The sequence below is a fragment of the Motacilla alba genome, chromosome 1 (assembly GCF_015832195.1).
Source record: "Motacilla alba alba isolate MOTALB_02 chromosome 1, Motacilla_alba_V1.0_pri, whole genome shotgun sequence".
In the NCBI taxonomy this organism is placed as follows: domain Eukaryota; kingdom Metazoa; phylum Chordata; class Aves; order Passeriformes; family Motacillidae; genus Motacilla; species Motacilla alba.
In genome coordinates this window covers 103,304,149-103,328,141 of record NC_052016.1, presented here as the reverse complement: position 1 = coordinate 103,328,141, position 23,993 = coordinate 103,304,149, and positions in this window count along the sequence as shown.

Genomic DNA, 23,993 nt, shown 5'->3' with positions numbered 1-23,993 from the left:
ATAAGAATCAGATTTCATTTTAAAAGTTCAAATAGTTTCAACTTTGATGTTAAGTTCAAAGACCCTACAAACTATGGACTTTGTAAAGCACGTGCATTTGATGCATTCAAAGAATAAGGTTAATTTAAAAGAAATCAGGAGATATAATTAGATATTAATATATAAAACTACTCATTACTTTTAAAAGAAAGCTTGTCCAACTGTGTGGTTGTAAGCGGGTTTAATGGCAAAATATGCTTTCCTTAAGTAGCATGGTTCTTTCTATTACCACGATTCCATGGTGTTATAAAGACATCCTTTTTATTTAATGAACAAATCTAATAATCTCTCCTTATAAAATCTTAGCTGTGCAACCTCTTTCAGGCTTTCTGTCTTCCAAGCTCCTTACCTTACAATTACCTATCTGATTTACCAGTATCATCAGTACAAGAATCTTGTAGATTCTTGAAGAAAATGGAAAATCTGAAACAGTTCCCAAATGATAAAAAATGTTCTCATGGAGCTCAGAATAGTAGAATTAGATTAGCGCTTTTCACTTACTTTAGTAATTTCATTAATTTGTTCCTTCAGTCACGTTAAAATTAATAATAAGATTTGGATTTTTAAGTGTCCCATTGACTTAGAAACTTTGTGAGTAATCATCTGCCACAGGAAGCTCAGATCCCTCCTCGTCTGTCTGTGTTATATAAAATTAGCCTGAAGGAATGCACCATTACACTGGTTGGGACATGTCAAACAATGCTGATTCAGTTTGTAGGATTTGCCTCTCAAGTATGTGTTACAGACATAGGTATTAGCTGGAAAAAATTTACTGTAAGAATACTAAATTCAGACTTCAACTTCTATTTCTTCAGGATGACTTATTCCATTTATTCCCATTATTACTGTAATTAATTCATTAGCTTCTTTAAACTCCAAATGTAATAGAACTCATGATAAATGTGAGCTCTGTATTTTTTTCCTAAGATAAATATAATTATATGTATATCTAAATTATTATCATTCATTTTCTAAAGCCTTATAAACACAATTTTGGTTTTCTTAAGATGAATTATTTTTCTTTTTACCGTACAATTAAAAAGTCAGCTGCTGCTCTGGGAAAAAAACTCTGGTTTTAAAGGTCAGAAAATTGAAAGTTCCATTCCTAAATTAAGTTAAGATCAGCACTTAGATCTGAAAGATCATTCCTCAGCTGAAGGCATTCAAGCAGGTTGATTGCAAAGCACGTTGGATGTAAGCCCGTTCAGTCAGGCTCTGTGAGAGGCAGCAGTGGAGAGGAGCTCATAGTTGTGCTGGTGGTGCTGCCTTGGTCAGTGTGACCTTGGTCTTACTGCTGGCCCTGCTCCCTCTGAGAATCCCACACCAGCTGGCACTAACCACTGGCATAGAGCTGTGCTGTGAAACAAGTAATAGTCACGACACTAGAGAATTCCAGAGAGCTTTCTTTTGGAAGAGCCTTTGTTTGTTCCCACAAGCATCTAGCTTGTGTGTTTTACCGTATTACAAAAACAAAGACACAGTAAATGCAGGGAAGAAAGAGGCTTAGGAAATGCATGTTTAACCTAAACATGCCTTCACAACACAGAAAGGGAGCTTCAGATTTCCCTACAGCTAGGTTCAAAATCAGTGGTTCTCGCACCTTCTACCACAGAAGAGTGCCTATTCTGGGGAAGGGGATATACCCAGTAATTGGCATTCCAACTCTACCAAAATGCAGAAAAAGAATAACACAACTTGACAGAGAATGGGAATGTGTTGCCAGGCATTAAGGAGGGAGGAAGAGAATGAAAGAAGGATGTCTGATATCCAGTGCCTGATTCTATGTTTCTTGTGCATTTTAGATACAGAAGGTTGGGTATAAAATGCATAAGCAAACCTAAGAATGGAAAGCAGGGCTTCCTGAGTTTTGCAGGGAAGCAAGTAAAAGGAGTACATAATGTTTTTGATTCCCTCTGTACCACAGAATTGTCCTATACTGATTCACACATGTTTACTTTCATAAGAACACTCCAATCCATGGAATAAGCATCCTGCACCTCTCCTCGGAGCAAGGAAGAGTGAGGGGTCTGTGGCTTCGAGCTTCCTCCCAGTCCATGGCATGTTCTCCTGCACATCTACCCTAAAGCTCTTTGGCCAATACTTGGGTGTAGCACCCTTAATTCTGAGCCATCTTTTCTGAGCCATCATTACAAAGACAAAGTGCAAAACCCTCTACCACAGTATCCACATCATTCTTGGAGTTAGCCCTACAAGGAACACTAGCCCTAGAACTTCAGTGAGCTGTGCAAAGGAAGTTGTCACCCTGCCAAATAAAAATGAGAAATATGTATCTAGATCCCTCTGGGCTCTTTCAGAGATGTGGATTATAAAAATAAGTACCTACCAAATATCACATTTCTAGAGACATATTTATAAGAGTTAAAGAAACTGGCAACCAATCACACCACAATAACAACACTTATGGGCCTTATTCCACAAGGATTAAATAGAATTTTTAACCCATAGAATCACAGGATCAGCCTGAAGCTGTGTCAGGGGATAATTAGAGTGGATACTACAAGAAGATTCTTCATGCAGAGAGGGATTGACTGGAATAGGCTCCTCAAGAATGTGGTCATAACATGAAGCCTAACAGAGTTTAAGAAGCTTTTGGAAAATGCTTTCAGCACGTGGTATGATTCCTAGGGTCGTCCTGGGCAGGGCTAGCAGTTGGAGTCCATGATCATTTTGGGTCCCTTCCAACTCAAGAAATTTTATGCTTCCAACTTTCATTATACACATAATATCAGAGTGATACAAATGCTGGAGGAGGAAACAGTGACAACTGCTATAGAGACTGCTCAGTACAGCGGACTTTTGGCGGCCATTTAACACATAATACATGTAATATTATCTCTCTTAATGGAAAATTAATGTGTTGTGATTGCTGTGACACAGACAGCTAAGACTGCCTTGTAGAAAAGCCGGTGATTACTGACTCCCAGAAAACCTTTTGCATTTTTAGAAAAACAAGCATGCAAATAGACAAAGAAAGAAAGAAAGAAAAACAAACCTAAAATTTTCCTCTTACGTGTTTTGGGGTTTTTAAAAATACTTTTATTCTAGTTGCTACTCTAAAATTTAATGCAAAAGCTCAAATGATAATTTTGAAAAAAGTGAACAGCATTAAAACAGGATGGGATTTCAGGAAGGAAAATAGTTCTAACAGGGAGGTCCCCCCCCACTTGATTCATCTGTTAAATATAAAGACCATAAATATGTTGGACTGACCTGTAGGTGTCAAGATTAAGAACCATTGTATTACTATGGGCTGTTGTCTCAGGAAATTCTCTGTCTCTCCTTTTACATAATTTTTAAACATTCCCTCTCTATTTTTTTTTTATTAAATGCTTTAGTTCTAGCAGAGAAAAACACATTAACTTATGTCTTACCAACCATATTAAAATCACAAATCATGTTTTGGGACCAGATGTAGAGGCAGATTGAACATAGTGGGGACTCATGTATTTCAGAAATCTACACAAAGTGTTTTTGGAAGCTGGGTACTTCTATCTTATATTGCCACTTTTATTAGCATCACATCAATATTTTTCCCAAGGGATGTAGCAATTTTTTTCACTATATTTTAGGAATATATTTCTCCATTTCCAAAACCTTCTGTAGAATGCTCTAGCTTAAGCAAGACCTGTTTCCTTTCATGGTCAGAGGCGTTTGTGTCATCCAAATGTCCACATTCCATCCAGATGAAGCTGTGTATGTTCCCCCCCAAAAAGTCCCAAGCCCCTGATACCTAGCAAGAGAGAAGGAACTACTGAGGAGCAAGTGAAAGGCTTCTTTTGTTTCTGATTCAGTCAGACTGCCTGGGACATTAACAGAATTGCAGAATTGCAGATATTTACTTTCTGGTAGTCTAAGAACCATTAGTTCAGATTACTTTCCCCCTCACTTTGACTCCTCCAGAGCCAAGGATGACCAGAAATGGTGTCATGTCCTGAGTCTACTTCTAGTGGTTCTGTAAGATATTTATGTCCTTGCTTATTGTTCCACTATTAAGTCTGTGAATAAACCTTACGAGAGTAATAAAAGTGAAAAATGCCCTGGTATATTTTTATAATGTATGTACATATGTGTATATATATAAATATGTATATATCTACACAACATGTCCACATATTTAGGTATCTTTCTGTATGCACATATATAATGTATTAATGGTCAATAAAACCTTCTGTGTTATATTGGGGTATAATCATTCTGGGCAGTAAAAACCTCACATGTTACATCTTGTCATGTCTCTCCATTCATGTGATAGAATATCTATGAAGGTGATATGCTATTGGAAAAGACAGAGTCAATTTAGGCTTACATTCTGCCTATAAAGATCTCGGCTTGACATGAAGGTATTTTTGCCTCATTTTCCTGTCCTTTGCTCAGAACAGAAAGACTACATGTGACAAAGGCATAGTCTCAAAGGCCTGTGAAGGCCTTATATAGCACAGCTTATGGTATTTCTCTGCATGTGGAATCAAAGCTGGTGCTAGAAAGCTCCAGACTGTGGGAGAAGTGGAAAAAAATCATCTCTGCCCTTCACTCAGTGCAAAGCCTAACTGAGGTCCTTTGCTATCCTCTAGTTCACTTTAGGGCCTGACAAAAGAAGAACTGATGCCCATCTTGTGATTCCTGTGATGGTTCCTGATGTGGTCTATTCTCTGCTTTGTAGATTTGATGGAACATCTGAACCACTGAAAGGGCTAGTGTGGACTTGAGAAAACTCCTGTGAGTACCTTTGGTTGTCTAGGCAAGATCACAACAAGTAGTGTTGTCAGTTTAAATCCCCATTAATTCCTTGGAGAAACAGAAAAGAAATAAAAAATATGATTAAGGAATTAGACTTGTATAGTTTCTTGATATAATGTGTTTAATTTTTATAGCTGCATTTAAAGTAGAGGTAGCTACAATTTTGTCACTCCATTCAGGAGAACTAAAGCATAGAAATACTAAATGATGTGTCTAATATTACCTTGTGTATGAAAAGTGGCTGGAAAGGAAGCCCAGTCAGCTCACTGCAGCCTTTGGTATGTACCCTGAGCCAAATATATTACAGCATTTCCCAAAACATCATACCAAAGCATTAATATAATAAAGTTTCACTTTAATAAGTAAACATAGGTTCAATTTAATTATTTGACAGTTATAATTATCTTAGAAATGTATTTTTTCATTATCCCTGGCCAAAAGACGGTGAGAGACAAAACTGAAATTACCTATATGTGCTCATGAGGTAGAGTTTACAGTGACAGAGGCAATTGTCACTTGATGGTGCTGTGGTTCCATGGCTCTCCTTTTCCAGCTCTTCCATATTACCACATCTGAGATGCAGAGTATAAATCTTCTACAGCAAACACAGACCTCAAAAGTTCAAATAAAGACCATAATATCAAAAGTGCTTCCAGCGTGGAGCCAACCGACAGCGAGGCGGTCAGGCCTGAGGAGGAGACGCGCTTGCCTGTCAGTGTGCAGTGGGTGCTTGACGGACTGCTCACAGAGGGGCTGCAGTCAGGTTCCAGGGGCTAAAGTGAAAACAGAAATACAGGAAGTTGGTAAAATAAGTTATCTGAAAACAGGATCAGAAAGTTCAGAGTGCCACCAACATAACTTTTCCCTCTGTTTTGACATTGACTTTGCACACAAGTGGTAAACCTATCAAGCTGGAGTTGAGATACAACAGTGAATGGACAAGAATTAACACTTTTTAGAATATACGTAGCTGCCAAACATTTACACCTACAGAGCGAACATTAGCATAATTTGAATAACTCAAACAATTCTATTTTAGAGGGGTTGTGGAAAAAATGGAAGTTTCCAGGGGAGATAACTACCTAAATGTATGATCAGATATTAATGCACAGGATTTCATTAATCCCTCCCTCAAAAAAAAATAGCCTCAAACCCACAACCTTTTACCAAATTCAATTTTCTGTTTTCTTGGTTATTTTTATTTGGGGATGGAAAAGAGGAGGCAGCTGGGCAAAATAAATATAGAATGCCTAATTAGTAATGTTGCCCATCACTTCCATTTTAAGACCCTGATTTCGCTTGTTTATAAGTTTGCCAAACTTCAGCCATCTGGACTGAAATTTCCCAGCCTGTAGGCTGACTAAAAGAAACAGAAAAGAAAAAAAATGAATAAAGCTATTCAGGCATTTTTAGGGATTGGGATACAGGAAAATACTTTATTTTTTTTTTCACCATTGTAAAAGAAAAAAATGGTATCAGGTTCTCTGGTAATTCTGGTTCTTTTTCTCCTGTAGTAAAAGGTCTTGAAAAGCAGTAGAGAAAGCACCGTGTAAGAAATGTAACTTCCTTTTTTATGTTCCAAAAACCCTGCACAAGTAGGTCAAATTTAAAGACTTTTTTTTTCTCAATACTTCAGTACACACAAACCCCTTGGAAGACTCGTTAACTTTAAAATTCTTAAATCTTCCAAGATTTCAGTCCTACTGGTCATGCTTCAGTCTGGCAACAGAGAGTCTTTGAATCCATAGCTGAGTTCCTGTGGGCCCCAGAAACTACCTGTGCTTATTGTGCAGACCACATTTTTCGACATCCTAATTTTACCTGGTTTATTTTGTGAAGTTTTTTTCCCAACAAATACAAGCAGAGTGGAAAAAAAAAATGAGTAGAAACTTAAACAAAAAAGGCTAAAAATCTGGGCTTGGAATGACCATACCAAGAACAGAGGAAGGAAGAGCCTGGATAGATGATTTGAGAAGAAAGGAGGTGTGGGGTTAAAATTTTAAAATGCTGCAATGAGCTATGAACACCAGCATGTAGTTCTCATCAGAACCTGAATTACCTGAAGTTTTCTTTCCCATCATGTATCTGCTCTCAGCATGTGTTCATGAAATGCTAAGGCCAAGTGTCTTTTCTTTAATCCTATCTCTTGTGCAGAGATAAGCACAACATAAACCTGTTATTCTAGTAATTCAAGCACTAAATAAGTGTTTAGTGAACGTTACATCACAAACCACTTAATACCCAGTGTGTGGTTTCATGTCTGATTCAACCACGGAAATTTTACAGGGTAAACCCTGTAATTCTTGGTGCTGCAGACAAGTGTTAAAAAGAGTTTAATGTTGCCTGGCTAATTAATGACAGTATTAAAATGTCCATGCACAGGAGGAGGTTTATACTAACGTGCATAATCTTAACCTTCCAAGGGGTTTTTCTGAGCACTTAATTTTGCAGCTCAAAGATTATACTTTTAATAACTAGTTTTAGGTAACTTGGAAGTGTATGTGATAGCAAGACTGGTAAATTCTTTTGAGAAGAATATTGAAGATTAAGCTTAACAGAGACATGCAGTTTTCTATGTGTTTCCCATTGAACACAGAGATAGTAATTCTGATACTTTTCAACTATACTCATCTTTCACAGACACACACACACACACACATACACAACATCCTGTTTTGGGGGGATATTGAACAGCGTGACAGCTTTGAACAAGGCTTTACACTTCAGCATTTTTTCCATGGGCTTTAAAGAACTACTGTCTAAAAGATTTTTCTTCATAGGAAGAGAGTGTCTGAGGATGTGTACAATGAACCAGATCTTGTTCAATTTTTGCCTCTGTGATAATCTGTGAAGTTGTGCAGCATATTTTATTTAGGTGTTTATTAGTATAAATTTGTGTATATAAAAATGTCTTCGACTTCAACACATATTAAGTATTTGTTAGATGATGATAAAATGCAGTCTTGACTGTCTTACAGCCTTCCTACTACAAAAAGGGGATGGGATTTTCCAGTGTACCCCATCCTGGTTTTCGGCAGATTGCTCACTTCCCCAATGCACAACATTATCAGCTACTTGAAGCTTTTCATACTTGCATAGTATAAGAACACACATTTTATGCCTTAAGCATACATTGAATATCTTACACAGGAGATTAAACATTCAGCACTTCACATAAAAATAACTGTCATGTGATTTCTGGCAAGGTTTTAGTGAAAAAGAAAATAATGTTGAAGGATGAACTGCAAAGAACAGATATGTTTAGAGTACTTGCTGTGAGAAATGCAAAGCTGATAGCAAATGTTTCTAAGAGTGATCAAATAGTAGACTCATGAGGACAAGGATACGACCACAGTTATGGTGAATATAATGAATAAAAAGGCATAAAATGACCTTGATATATATTGAAGAATATAAACACACACACACACAGAAGGGGGAAAAAAGGACGAAAAATGCTTACAGTGTGAATTTGCAAGCAGCAGTGTACCAAAATTAAGGATATAAAAAACCTGCTGGAAGCTGGCAGTTCAGAAGGGAAGAGATATTAACCTCAGGGTGATTTCCATCTGTTACTCCTAACAAATTTGAACTAGCTGAAGTCAGGTAATGTAATGTAAGTATATGTATAATAGATAAAATTATAATTTTAACTCCTTTACACTTGCACAAAGTATTATTTAAATAGGCATTATTTTACCCAGGAGGAAAAAAGAAAGGCATTTCACTTTTGTTCTTTCTTTTATCTTTCATACCAACAGTTTTGTATTTCAAATATATCTAGTCATCAAGAAATTGATGCTCTAGTGAACTTAAATTACTGTTGCAATGAATGATAATTAAAAATCAGTGTAAAACAATGAGCCATCTTTCCACTCTGATCTTGTGGAAACAAAGACAGCTAGGGTGTAGCTCCTAGCTGTTGCTATAAAACAGATTAGTGTAATGACATACCTTAAAATGAAAAAAAAGGTACTTCTGGATTCAAGCAGAGTTATTTTTTTTTAATTTACTTTAAATTTGTTTTGTTCTTCAGTAAACAGGAATAGAGATGAATGTCTCTCAGAAAATGTGTAGCAACAATCCTATACTGTTGTGCCAATGTGTAAAGGTCATGATGCATCTGTGCTGAGTGAGAGACTGCATCCAGATTTCCAAGCTTAGCTCCTCCAACCCCATACTCCCAGTACTCTGCATTAAAGAGTAGGAGTACAATAATTCTTAACCATTTTTCTACATCATTGAAGCCAAAAATAGCTGTTTCAGTTCTGTATTTATGGCTTGGAAATGAGTACAAAGCAGCACAGCAAACAGAGTATTTTTAATTGACTTAAAAATGATATTTAATATAATAATAATTCAAAATATTTTATTTGTCAGGATAATTTATTTATACAGATTAGTGTTTATTTGTATAGCCTTTGTTACAAAACCTATGAGAAAGGCTTAATGAATCTAAATTGTAAGCACTTTTCTTTTCTCTAGGAAGGGGTGCAGGTGGATATGTGCTGTCAGAAGTACTAACCAAACCATTTGTCATTTAGGTGTATCTGCTTTGGAGGCCTCTGTTATTGAGGCCAGAAGAGAAAAATGACACCTGGACATGCTCAGCACAAGGTGTTGATGGCCACCTACTGCAGCATTTGCTCTGAGCCTTACAGCACCAAATGCAGAATAATCTTCTAAAGGCATAGTTCACACATTCATGCACTGAGCAAAACATAAAACACTAAGCAGTCAGATGTTTATTGTTCATTGCTCCATAAAAGACAGAGATAAGTGACTGTTTCACCTAATGCTGTATTTAGAGGCAGCTTGACAGGAGTTACAGCAAATTGTGACTGTGGGACCCTGAGTAATCCTTTTTATCCAACTGCCAGATCTGGCAGGGCTAAAATTATCAAATAGCAGCAAACTGTCAGCATCATTTGTATAATTCTCTGCATCTACAGAGATTTGACACATGTTAGTTGATGATTCATGCTTACCTACCAAAACCAGCCATAGCACAGGGTTCATTGGACTGCAAGGCTATGCTCTTCCCTGTGCATCCCACAATAAGCCCTAACCTCCTTTAGGCAGCAGCCACCTAGCTACACAGGAACCACATTTGTATATGAAAGATCTACAATAAAGCCTACTGAATACTACAGATGGGTAAGTGAAGGATTGAAATAGAAGATCAACTTCTTTTTCTCTTCTTGAGAAAAGATTGGACATTCTGTCTCACAAAACTGCGTGCACAGCTTAGAAAACAGCAAATAGATTCTAGGATCCAGACTTACTGTAATAGAAGGGATATAGTCCTAGTCCTGGCTTGTATGTTTTATCACGTGGAGCAATTCCTTCCTTGTGGGAATACCTGGAAATTTATCACTTATATCACACAGTCCTGACACAGTCACCCCTGTAATGAGAAGGCCCGATCATCCTTCTTCATTCATAAATAAAGTCCAAATCCTGGAATTAACTTAAAATTTCTGTGCATTTGATGCAGCTTCATAAGAACATGAACCTGTATTAAAAAATCCAACAACCTGCAGAGAAGATGATTAAGGAAAAACTTAAGATTTAAGGCAGTAAGACAGACATTAATCAAAATAGATATAATTTTTTTATTAATGGAATCAGAGTAGTGATATCTGTAGTCTTCTACTCATCCTGCTATGTTTGGCCTTCTGGTGCTACTTCAGTGAATATATACCAAATAACACTTTCTTCATGTACCATGTTGTTTTAATGCTCTTTCTATTAAAATGATTTTCACTACAAAGTGGATATTATCATTATGTCGACTCTAATGACATATAACATGATATAAAAATATTATAATGTAAGTGGTATCAGAGGTTTTGTATTCAGAATAGATTATTAATTAATGCTGTGTCAGCATGCTCAGTAGAGTGAAATGGAGGCACAATAAATAGCAATAGCTCTGGTGGCCTATATTCACATCTCATGTTGGATTTACTCCAAAGGCTTGTCATTTATCTTGTTATCAGTGGTCATTTGTGCTGGAGCACTGGAAGTAGCCAGATATAATGGGAAATATTGCTTTCTCATTTCAAAACTCACTGTAAAAAGAGATGCAACTTATTCCATGCCAAGCTGGTGAACCAGGAAAGGTGGGAGAAAGCTTTGATCTTGAAAGATTGACTTGGGTGTTTCAAGTAATGGATGGTTTTATGAGAGCATTTCTTAAAGAAAAATAGATAAAACATATTGGTGATGATCATATATGCACAAAAATTAGTGTCAGGCAGACCACCTGGTAGTAGTTACTTTACTGCTTTGGTATACAAACTTCTCCTAAACCACAAAAAGTTGTCTAGTTTTAATAACAGAAACATAGAACAACTTGGGTTGGAAGGGTCACATAGGGTTAAAAGGTCACATAGTCCAATCCCCCCTGTAATGAGAAGGGACATGTTCAACTAGATGAGGTTGTACAACCCCTATTCAACCTGACTTTGAATGTTTCCAGGGATGGGGCAACCCATTCCAGTGTTTCATCACCTTCATCATAAAAAAATTTCTTGCCTACGTCTAGTCTAAATACACGGTCTTTCAGTTTAATACCATTGCTCCTTCACCTATTACAGCAGGCCCTGCTAAAAATCTGTCCCTACCTTTCAATAGCCTCCTGCAGGTATTGAAAGGCCCCAGTAAGGTCTGTCTGGAGTTTTCTGTTTTCCATGCTGAACAGCTCACATCAAATATCAAGGAGGGTGGCTTGGTGACCACATCATGTAACTCCCTCAGGCCCCTGGGACACCTCTTACTGGGTCCCATAGACTTATGAATGTTCAGGTTCCTCAGGTGGTCCTGAACTCAACCTGCTCTTATTTAGGGCGTTACTCTGCTCCCCTGTCTTGCAGTTCAGTCACTTGAGAAGTGTGATGGAAATGGTGTCATTGAAGACAAGCAAAACTTTTGAGTGCCTTAACCTTCTCTTCGTCCTTCACTCGCAGTTTGCCAGTCATGCTAACTGGTTGGAGTGCTGCAGGGTAAGATACAAACTTTCTTTGAACCAGCCACTTCCCACTAAGTCCCAATGCAAATTAGAAAAATCTAATCTTACCTATTCTTATTAGCAAAATGTTAAACATCATCCTGTTACTACAGTACCAAAGTATGTCAGTATAGCACCAGATTAGTATTCTAAGCCTTCCATTCTGTTCTCCCTTCATGAAACTGGCTTTATTTTCAATAGAAATACATTTATTTCAGTTTGACTATTTTCCCTCTTTATTAACAAAAGGGAATTGTAAAAAACATTTTCTTTAAACTATTCTATTTCAAAGTATAGCTGCTCTATTGTATTTGATAAATAACTGGGATGAAAAAAAAACAAAACCCAAAAAAACCCAAAAAACCATTAAGCAGTCATATAAAACAGAAATTGGAAGCTGCTGTGAAATTGTATCTAATGGAACAACTCTCCATGCATGATAGTCGCAGAACTATTAGATTGGCAGATTTTCTCTTTTGTCTCCTTAAAGGGCTGTGAGCACAGCAAGCAGTCTCAGTGTTTGCTCTGAGGCATAAATCACTGTGAAAACAACATCTTACTCTAATAAACTGGTTTAGCCACAGAGCTTCCTTCAGTGCCTTGCATACTTTTTGTTTAATTGTATTCTAGTTTCCCTTTAGATAAAAGTTTTTCAGATAATGAGATAAGAAATATTTGTTATTAACCTAGTGCACTGGTGATCTGTGTTAACTAAGTTACTTGTTTACTTTTAGAAAACTGTAAATGACTGGGAATGGATGTTATGAAGCTACTTCCACATTTGTTTCTTTGGGTGTTGTCATGTATCCTGCCTTCTGCAATGCTGCACATATCCTCAGGTGTATTCAACATTTATAATCCTGGACAAAAAATAAGAGTTTCAGGCATATTAGAGTGGATGGACAGTAAATCACCTGTATCTGTGTTCCTTTTTTAAGCCTGAATGTGATGTGGTTCAAATTTGGAGTTTAATATTTCCTTCCTCATGATAACAATTACATCTCTAGCTCATCATTTTCCGAAGTGACATATGTGCCTGTCCCCATTTTTCCTCTGTTTAGAGTCATCTATTACTGTTTGTATTTGAGACAAAGCAGACAAGAACCCAGTTCTTTATGATCTAAGAGGCTACAGGTTCTAAATATTAGGGAATGAAAGAAATACAAATAATTGTCTACTTTGATTTAATTATAGGAGATGTTGCACTTTCAATTACCATAATAGCTGATCACTGGTATAGGTCTCCCTGTGCTGAAGAAAAATTAATTCTTGATGAAATAGTTAAATCATTGAAACCTTTTCCTTCTTAAACAAAAATTAAATTTATGAGTCTTTAAAAAAATATTTTTTAGTCTTCTTAATTCTTGCTTTACTAGATAGGGGCTTATCTTATATCACCCAATTACTGTTGTCATTCTGGAGGACTGATTGTCTAATTTTTCTCTGGACATCTCAGTTGTTATCCCTTGACTTATCTTGGATGTGACACAGCTTTCTCCTAATGGTCCTCATGATTAATGCATTTGCTGATAAAAGAATGTTGTGAATGTCCTAAAAAAGATCTGCTGTCCATCTGGTTCAGCATCATTTCTGCAGAAAAGCTGTTTATATTGATCAAAACTAAAGTGAATCATAGATGGTGAATTTGAGGTTGAAAACCTCTTTGCAGTTCCCAGTAAATATCAGATTAGGATTTCAGACATAGGATTTTGTTTGTTTTCAGTATTTCTTCAGTTGTGGCTAATTTATAAATTAAGCACACAAGAAAAAGCGTCCAAATAAAGGTTTGAGGTTTTTTTAGTTTTATGTATTTATAATTAAGATGAAACTACACTTCCTGTTTTGCTACTCCATGGCAGAAGTTTATCAGCTCCAGGCCATCACTTATTTGATTGCCCCTGAGAGTGAATGGTTGAGGATGACCATTGCCTCAGATTTGCCAGCTGATATAATAATTTGATCACTCCCTAGTCTACTTCAGGGAAAATAGGCCAAGTTACTTTAAATATTTGATTGAAAGTTTATGAAGCAGATCAACTAGCAGACTGCAAGACATGGCATGAGATAAGGCAGGATGATGGAAACAGAGACTAATACCTCTTCAGGGGCACACCAGCACCTGAGGAACTCATATGTTTGTGTGGTTTAATGTACCAAGATTTTTTGTTATCTTCCTTGACAGGAAATTTTTATGTGGAATCTATATAAAAGAAGACCTCTGGGCTCTCCCTCCCTCTAGTTGCTAATTTCTATGCTTGCATTACAGAGTCTGAAAAGGTGAATTACAGTACTCTATATTCACTTACTACTCCTCACAACAGGGATGGAAAGTTCTCATTTTCCAAGTCCATGAGGGAACAGTAGCATTGCCATTATTTCAGTAATTATTATATGCCTGGCAAAATGGACAAATCCATCAGTAGTCTTCAGCATCAGGACCTAAATCTTTTTTCAGCTGGGTAACCATACCCATTTAATCACAGTTCTCTCTTTTAGTTACTCAGCTGGTAGCAGACCTTTATTAGCAATTTACATTTAATCTCATCACTGATCGATCTCATTCACCCGGTTAAGACCTCTGTCACAGAACAATGGAGGTATACTCTAAAATATTGTTCTTGGCTCAATAAGATCAATTAAATATAAATGTCTGTTACTTTTCTGTGTTTCAATGTGTCTGACTGGCTGCTAGCTGTTGAGGTGCCTTAAATTTTATAATGCACCATTGGATACTTTTTTTCCTTTTACCTGAAAATGAAAAATTTGGAAATCAAATGAAGAAATGTTATTCTTCTAGTACTTGCAATTGCTGTTATATGGCCTATGCTAATAATGACACCATTTTGTGTTCTGGGGATTCATGATGGTGTTATTCAAATAGACTTTGATTTTAAACCAATAGAAGTTTGACAGAAGTTTCCTGTTCTTCTTGTATGTCAGAAGTAAGTCAACCTGAACAGCAGCCACTTTGCCTCCTATTCTCCTCTAGGCTAGTTGAGAGAGTTACATATATATATGCTTGCATCCAGGAAAAATCAATGCAAAATTATTCATCTGATTCTAGGGGGTGTTATGAAATTTAAATGACAAAGTGTTAGCAACTGTTCTTAAGGCACCATTCAATGCCAGAAACATTTATTTCAATGTATGGCAACATAATGTTTTAAGAAGCCTTCAGCTATTGCTCTAATCTCTAGTCCATGTGAGAGTGAGCTGATCTCAGTCTTCAGTTCTGGGATTAGCATTTTAAAGTCAGAAGAAACCAAAGTTTACCATGATCATGCCTGGCTACCAGTATAGAAAACAGCACATCAGGTGAAGTGTCACCCCTTCACATTTCAATGCACACGGACAGACAGGAATTGTAGAATGAGCTATGCAGAGGCCAAGCATCAGGTTTCAAAGGAACTTTCATCTAAAGAGAAACATTTTTATGGAGAGAGGTCTTCAGAACAGTGAATCACATATGGTTTTTTGGATCTTGATTTAGAATGTAAGAATGTTAAAGTTTACCTCAGTCTTAGAGTTTGGTTTTTATGTCCCTGCAACCTCACAGCAAAAGTCCACAACTTCTTTGTTTAAGTGCTTCTTATCCTTGTAATAGTATCAAATCTTCAGGCATATGAACCTTCATCAATGAGAGCACCCAGGGTTATTTTCAGTTATGTTTGGATGGTTTATTTTGAAAGTGGCTGCACCTAGACAGCTAATGTGATCCCGAGTCTAGAGAGTTGTTGTCTGTTCTCATCCACACTGCTTCTGTAGCACAGGGATCTGTGATCTCTCTCACAATAGTGAGATCATTGCCAAGCAGCACTTTGAACAAAGAGTAGAGGAGACTTAGCTGACTTTTATATTCAGTAGCCTAGTATTCAGATGTAGGAAACTGAAATACAGTTCTATTCACTGCCAATGTGGAAAACCAATTAGTGAGCCAAAGATGAAGGATAAACTCTGGCTCATGTTTCTCCAAGCATGGCTGAACTAGTGTCAGTTCTCTTTCTCCACACTCTGAACACTGCACATAAAGTTTTTCTAATATTTGCCACTATCACTGTTATTCATCTCACATTTATTGTAAATAAAGTTTCAGAACAAAGGAAGATCTCCTGTGTCTTTTTGAGCTCTGTTTTTGTTTACCTAACCATTTGGATCTGAGACAGGATAGTTTAACAATAACACTGACAGATTTGCATATAGCTGAGCATTGAATTGAACAAATGCTCTCGTTCTTTCACTTTTAATCATTTTGATTCTCCAGTTGGGCTTTCTGGTATGGCCATATCAAATACTGTTTTGTAAAGCTTGTGATCAATGAAACCTGGGGTTTGATGGCTTTCTACAGGGAACACCTATGATGTAATAATGCAGATGAGACACTCCTTAACAGGCATACTGAATAATATCTGAGACATTTTTGTCCTTTTTTGAATGCCAACACTTCCTACCAAATTATTTTGAAAATGTTTCACATAGCAAAAGACATGACTTCTAGGCATTTTGATCCTGCTTACAGTATCTTGTTCAGAAGACTATTTTGCAGAAACAAGAAAAGACCAAAACCTCAACTAGATGCTGCATTTTAGAGAAACAATTGTTATACGGGAGTGTGGAAGGTTATTCCAAAGGCTGACACTTCATGCAACTAAAACCTTGTGCTGCTTTTAGGGTTTTTGGCCTTTTGTTTTGTAGTGAGTTTTTTGGTTGGTTTTCTTTGGTTGGTTTGATTTCTTCTCTATTAGGCCACTAGAGTTACTCTTACTCATTCAGAGCCATTTATTTGCTACTGAAAATTTGAATGGACAATTCATGGTGTTAAAAACACATGTTTAAGTCTTCCTTACTCATGAATGTAGCTAAAAACACACAGATGATGTGGGGTGTTACCCTCGGATTGGGGTGACCCCGAAAGATGGAAAAGTCTCTCCTCCAACCCGTGCCTTCAAAGAAAGACTCAGTAGTCTTCTGTTGTCTGGTCTCAAGGTTGTTTATTGTTGGTTATCTAAAAGATTCTTTTCCTGAACTGCTGTGGCCCGTTCAGCAGGTCAGACAAAGGCACACTGCCCTCCCAGGGGGCTGGTGCCATCTTTTATATCATATATTACGTACTACATGTTTATACTTTTTCCCCAATGCCTACTATCTATATTGAATGGTAACTTTCTACTCTAAACCAATCTGTGAGTGCCAACATCACCAAAGACATGGAGGTTAGGAAGGAGAAAGGAGGAGGACAGGGCACACCCAAATCCCTCTATCTTAGATCTCCTTACCCCCATGTACAAAACTTGGACCCCTGTGTACAAGGCTTAAAACCCTCCTGTGTAGCACTCAAAAATCCTTCCTTCCACTTCGTGACTACTTCTACTAATCTGCCTAAACTTTTGTGTGGCTTGTAATTCTTCATACAGAGTTAGTAATTTGCTCCATGGGCTAAGATCAAAACCCCACATGTCTTTGGCTGCATGCCAGGGTCTCAGAGCCCCCTGCCAGTGGCTCTGGCCATCCAGGGCACCCAGAGGAATGTCCTGGGTTCCCACAAGATGAGGCTCAATTGCTAAAACATATGATACCTTAATTGTCTGAGCAATGCTGGACATATTTGGGACACTGAGAAGGTCTTCCAGCTTGGCAGCCCAATAAATTTTCAAATAGTAATCAATTAGTATTGTACATAAACACACAAATATGTGCATTTGGTATTGCTAGCTATAATATTGCTAAATATTTATTCTATCTTAATTGTCAATTTTGTTTTGTATCTAAAATACATGATCTAGTGATAATGATAATAAGCATAATTTTATCTAATTTTATCTAATTGTTCTATTTCCCAATACTTTAATTTCAGAAAGTCAGAATAAAGACACAAACCAGGACTAACTATGAGCAATTTTCTATTTTGGTATGACAGTTATCTTAATATATTATTTTACAGTACAGAAACAATACTGAAATGAAAAGTTAAGGGAAATCAGTAATACTCTTGACCATTTAGTACTTTAAGAGTAATATAAATTAGATACTGCGAGATCTCCTGGATTGGAAGATGCAGGTATTTCATTTGTATTCTGCTTAGTGTTTGGCACCACTGGGTCAAATGACCTAATGTGAGGTCTGTAAACAATGTTGGGAAACAGATAATTCTACTAGACAACCATAACAAGGGAAAATTAATGACACATCTTCACAGTCAGTAAAAGATACACAATCCAGAGAATGTAGAAGCCAGGAAACTTATTCTTCCAGGAAGTTTTGTCTTCACATACTTTTGGTGGAAGATAAATTCATGGGCCCTGATGGAATGCATTCATGAGCACTGAGGGAGATAGCAGAAATCATTTTAAGGTCATTGTCCATAATCTTTGATCCATCAGGGAGACTTGGAGAAGCACCAGAAGACTTGAGAAAAGTAAATATCACTGCTATCTTCAAGAAGGAGGACCCAGGGAGCTACTGCTGGTCACCCTGACTGAGCTCTACAAAGGTGTTGTAGCAGATAATCTTGAAAATCATTTCCAGGCTCATTAAAGACGAGCAAACCATGAGGCGCATTCAGCGTTGCTTGACTAATGGGAAGTCTTGAGTTACCAACTTGGTAAACTTCTTTGATGAAGTGACTGTCCTGGTGGACATGGTGAAAACAGAGCCTGTCGTCTACCTGAACGACAGTGGTGCCTGTGACACTGTCTCATATAGCAGTTCCATAAAGAAGCTGTTGATGAATGAGCAAAGAGTGAAGTAGATTGAAGATTGGCTGAATTCATTGAGGTCAGATGGAGGTGATGAGCAGCACAAGTCTGGCTGGATGCCAGTGACCAGCAGTGTATCTTATGGGTCAATACTGCATCCTGCCCTGTTCATTACAGTAAGGGTGACCAAGCAGTGTACCCGCAGCAAATTTGCAGGTGGCACCAAACTGGGAGCAGTGGCTGATATCATGGCCAGAGGGCCATGCTGCCATCCAGAGGAACCTGAGCAGTCAGAGAAAGGGTCGTCAGGAAACTCAGGAAATTCTGAATCTGAAGAGGAACTATCCCAGGCACCGATACATGCTGGGGGTAGCCCAGCTGCAAAGCCACTCAGCAGAAAATAACCTGTGGGTTCTGGTGGACACCAGGTTGGATATGAATCAATAATGGGCTCTTGATGCAAAGAAGGCAAGTGGGCCACAAGGATGATTAAGGTACCGGAGTACCTCACACGTGAAGAAAGGTGAGAGAGCTGGGGGTCTCAGCCTGGAGACAAGAAGGATGAAGTGGGATCTTAACCATATATATAAATACTTAAAGAGGGGGTGCAAAGAAGATGGAGGCAGGGGGCAGAGCTAAGGGGTGGGCAGAGGGGCCTGGCCTCCAGAGCAAGGGGGGTGGCCACCAGGGATGCCAAGCCAGTGACAGGGGAAGGAGAAACCTGAGGAAGTTGCGACACCAAGTCCATGGGGGAGTCTGGTTTTCCCTTTGGGAGGGTTAACTCTATGCTTAGTAATTGATGTTTCCAAGGCTGAGGGCTTGGGGATTGATCAAAGAGAGAGTTCATGGGATGCTACAGCAATGGACACAAACTTAACCACAGAAGGTTTCCTATGAACATCAGGACACATTTTTTTCTTACTGCAAGGATGACTGAAAACATGAACAATTTACTCAGAGAGAAAATTGGCTGAGTATCCCTCCTCAGAGATATTCAAAAGCTGTGTGGACATGGTCATGGGCAATGTGGTCCAAGTGGCCCTGTTTGAGTGGCAGGATTCAACCAAATTACCTCCAAAAGTCTCTAGTCTCTTCCAGCCTCAATCATTTTGAGATTTGCATGAGACTGTGATTTTTTTTTTTTTTTTTTTTTTTTTGCTTTAGTCATGGATATGTTTGAAGTGGAAAAAATGTCCATCCTCTTAATCGGATGTGCATGTTAGGCTGAGTAATATAAAGCACAAATAAGTTTCACAGACTGACAGCCCCACTCTGTCCTCCAAATGTTTAAAGTTTATACAAGCTTCTACCTTTTTAAAGTAAACTGAGTAACAAGGATTATGTGTTTCAGACAGAAAACAAAAATGTCCAAAAGTGAATTAAAATTCAATAACAGAATTTGATCAGGTAATTTTCTTTTAAACCCTCCCATCTGTGCAACCAATAATTATACCAACTGGTATAATTATCCAATTGTTGTTCAGTAGATAGCAATCTTATTACTGTAAACAAAATACTGTGTTAACATTAATTGCTTTTTAATGATGCCTTTTGTGCAAAGGCTACAAAGCACCTATTCTAAAATTAACAACTTGGAAAATAATGTTCTGTATACCTCAATTTTACTCACTCTTTCCACCTGGCTGGTGGAGAAATGCAGAGCACATCTATGGCCTTCCAGTTCACCTCATAACATTCCAAAAACCTTTATCTATTTGCAGATTGCCCCACTCATATGAACTAGAAATATGACATCACATTACTCTACAAATATGTCTAGTTTATATCTTCTGTATGTTTGTAATTTCAGTCATACTTTTCTGACATTTACTGTTCAAATATCAATAAATCTTATACAGTATTTTCTCTTTGTTTCATCTATATCTAACCCCTGTAATGTTTTTGGTTTGGTTTGGTTTTTAGGGTTTTTTTGACTCATAGCAAAACTAATTTACCTGTTAGCATGGGCACTGGATGTCCTTCCTGCAAAAAAAAAAAAAAAATTCCAAACAATAGAAACAATTCAAAGCCATTACCATAGCTTTCTGTCCTTTGAGTATTTTCTATAGATTGTTCTACTTCATTCAATTCTATGCTTGTATTTTATTTCTCTCTCTCACTTACCTTAAGCTCATTTAAATTATCAATAGCAATGATACTCTAAACAGGAAACAATACAAGTAAATAGGTCTAATCTTTTGCTTGCTGCTCATCCGCATTGTGCTAGCAACTGCTAATGCTAGAGCTCTGCTTCTGCAAAGTACTTATTCAAGTTGGTAATTTAAAGGCACTTTGCTAGTTTATAGACCATGAATGTTTTGTACTTAAACAAAAATCTGGTTCACTGATCATGTTAGAGATGGTATATTCTTCTAGAACAGAACACATGTCCCCAGCTCATACTAGCTGAAGACAAGATGCGACAGAACTCTTTAGAGAAATCCATGGAAGGTGTATGCAAGTAAGTGCTTCACACGTCAACAATGCTTCTTTCATCTTATAATTTGCAAATTTTCTGGGCATAACAGTTATTTTTAGGTATGCTTGACTGACATAAATTTTAAAACTAGAAACAGCTTTACAGTTGCTTGAAGTACTATTCTAGGAAAAGGTTCTTTTTCCTGTTGAGTACGGCATTACCACAGTTACTCATTTAACCCTTTACATGTCCAGATACATGTATAACAAATCACTGGTTTTCCCTTTTCCCTCTTTATGAAAGCCATGTTTTCTTAATCTATTTAATTATGTATTTCGACACAATTGCTCTGGTTTGAGCTTCCTTCTCCATTTGTCCTAAACTACTTTCTATACTTAACTGTTTCACTTATACTCTGTCACATGAAAAAGGGAGATTACCTCAAAGCCAAGTGTAGGGAGATTTACTCAGCCCTTAGTGTTTGATTTGTCTGTCAGTGCCCTGGGAGAGCAGATATCCCTGTGCCTGACCAGCCTCTCTGCATCCCATGATGGGAACCCTTCACTGAGCAGTCCTGCTGGTTCAGAGGGTGGCTCGATTGGCTATTCAGGGACACAACCACAGCATAAGGAAAACTTCTCAGTAGGTCTTCCAATTTATTCAAGTACCTTACCCACTGTCCACAACTGCCAGCACCCATGAAGGACTCACACCAACAGTTTGTGGAACAACACTCTTTATTAATAGAAAATTGTGACAGGTTAAGGTTCAAGGATTGCTAGTGGCAATATCTGACTGCAAAAACATATTCAAAGTAACACATACACAAGCTGTAATCCCCAATAAAATATTCAGAAGACAAAGAGTATGGTTTTTACCCTGTAGGTGTCCCTATGGGTGAGAAGACAGGTTCAGTCCATCGGTTCAGTCGATCCCAGCAGTTACGACGGAGTCTTCTCCAACTTTTCTGCATTATCAACTTACTTTTATACTATTTCTTTGTGTTTAGGTGGAGCTTGAGTAACTCTAGTCATGCATATCTTTTTTATTGATTTGTGCAAAGTTCTCTCACTTTTATCTTAAAGATACACTCAATAAAATACAGAGCACACGCTCAGGGAGGGGTGGTCATACCTTGGATGGGGGTAACTTTGGGATGGAGGTGTGCCTTGATATTACAATTAGGTTACAATGAACCAAGCTCATTGGAGGAGAGTGATTTCACCCCAGCTGCAGGCTCACAAGCAGGACGTCTCTCCTGCCTGCCCTGGCTGACATGTGCTGGGCCATTTCTCAGCTGGAAAGCACCATTGTCTTCCCTGCAGGGATTTCAACAGAGCCTGGTGTCTCCACTCTGCTCCCCTCTCTGTTCCGTTCCCCTTACCAGGTGCTGTGAATGCAGATCGTGGGTGAGAGGAATTATCATGGAAGGACCTTTGAGCATGCCAAGTGCATTTCACTCAGGGAGCAGCAACTGTATTTCTGTGCCATTACAATTCCTTTTCAGTTTCCTCTAATTTTACCCTCAGCCATCTTTTCATATACACCTTGGCCTGAAGTTCATGAAAACAGTGCCCAGAAGGAGGTACCTCCAGAAGGTCCTTCATTGAGCTGTGGGAGTGTCAATTTAGGAAATTGGGAGTATCATGGAGGTAGGAGTGAATTTTCTGTCTGTGAAGTAGTTCATCAAATGGTCTATTTCAAATTCTAGAGCAGTTTGGTCTCAGAGTGTGAAAATCAAAACCAAACACAGAATTACCACTATGATTATGGTAGTTACCAAGAGTGGGTGAGGGAATGAATATTTCCTTCTTTATAAAGGTATTGGTTGTTTGAAATTTAACATTCCCTAAAGATCAACTTTAGCGTTGATAATTTCCCTGAACTTCTTTAGTAAATTTAGACAATTGAGCTCCTCTAAAGGGTGGGATGAAAAAGCAATCATAAAATACATATATATCCCCAGGAGGTGTTCAGAGAAGTGACAGAGGTTTTTTTCCCTAGTTTTGTGGCAGTACCTCTCTTAACCTCATTCTATTGTTGACCATTGAAATTTTGACACTTCCAGTGAGCATGAATAGGTAATTTTGGCATTGTTTTGACTTTTTATTTAATGTTGAAATAAAATAGTAAAAACTCAACAGAGGAAATGACATTTTTATTTTCTTACTGATATTATTTTAAAAATAAATCATGCATAGAAAATGTTATCTATACATACTCCTGGAGTATTTCAATTCCTTTAGTTGCTGTGTATCACTAAAAAAATATTTTCTGGAAATTTTCAGCCAGTTTTAATTATTTCAATCAGTTTTACTGCTTATGTTGTAATGTATATGTAGATTTAAGGAGTTCTGTCAAAGACAGGTACTGACAATGCTTTTGAAATGTATTTCAGTACAACTCTACAGTCCACCTTTAAGGCACGGGAAATAAGATCACATGTTTAGTTTATTCATGGTTGGATTGTACCAGTAATCTTGACATTGCACTGTGTAAAAGGAAAAAGACATTTTTGAGCCAGACAGGTTAACAATTATAGTTATCACTGGTATGTGCTAAATATGAACTTTTGACTATGAATATGAATTTGAATATTGATTATGGAGAAAATTGTAATAGTGTTTCTAATTCTGAATTATAAGTGAGAATAATAATTAAATCAATAGACAAAACTTGACCTGATGCCCGGTTTGAAGTCAGTTTTATTTAAGAGGATTTAAAAGTGCCATATCTTGAGCTTTCTGATTCAACTGCCATAAGATAGTTGGGTCATTGAAACATACGTCACTACTAGAATGTACTGCAACAAAGAAAATTTTTAAAAATCCCATTTTCTGAAGTAACAGTAATAAAAGGTAATGAAGATTCCTGGATTGACCACCACTGCATTTCTCTTTGTGAAATTTAACAACACAAGTTATGCAGAACACAACCTGGTGTTACTTCTTAACTACATACAGTGTACATTCTCTAATTTTAATTTTATGGAACATATTCTCACAGGTGAATATGTTCCTCTTGTATTTAGTCAGGCAAAGATGTGCTGTGTTGATTCCAGAGTGATATAACA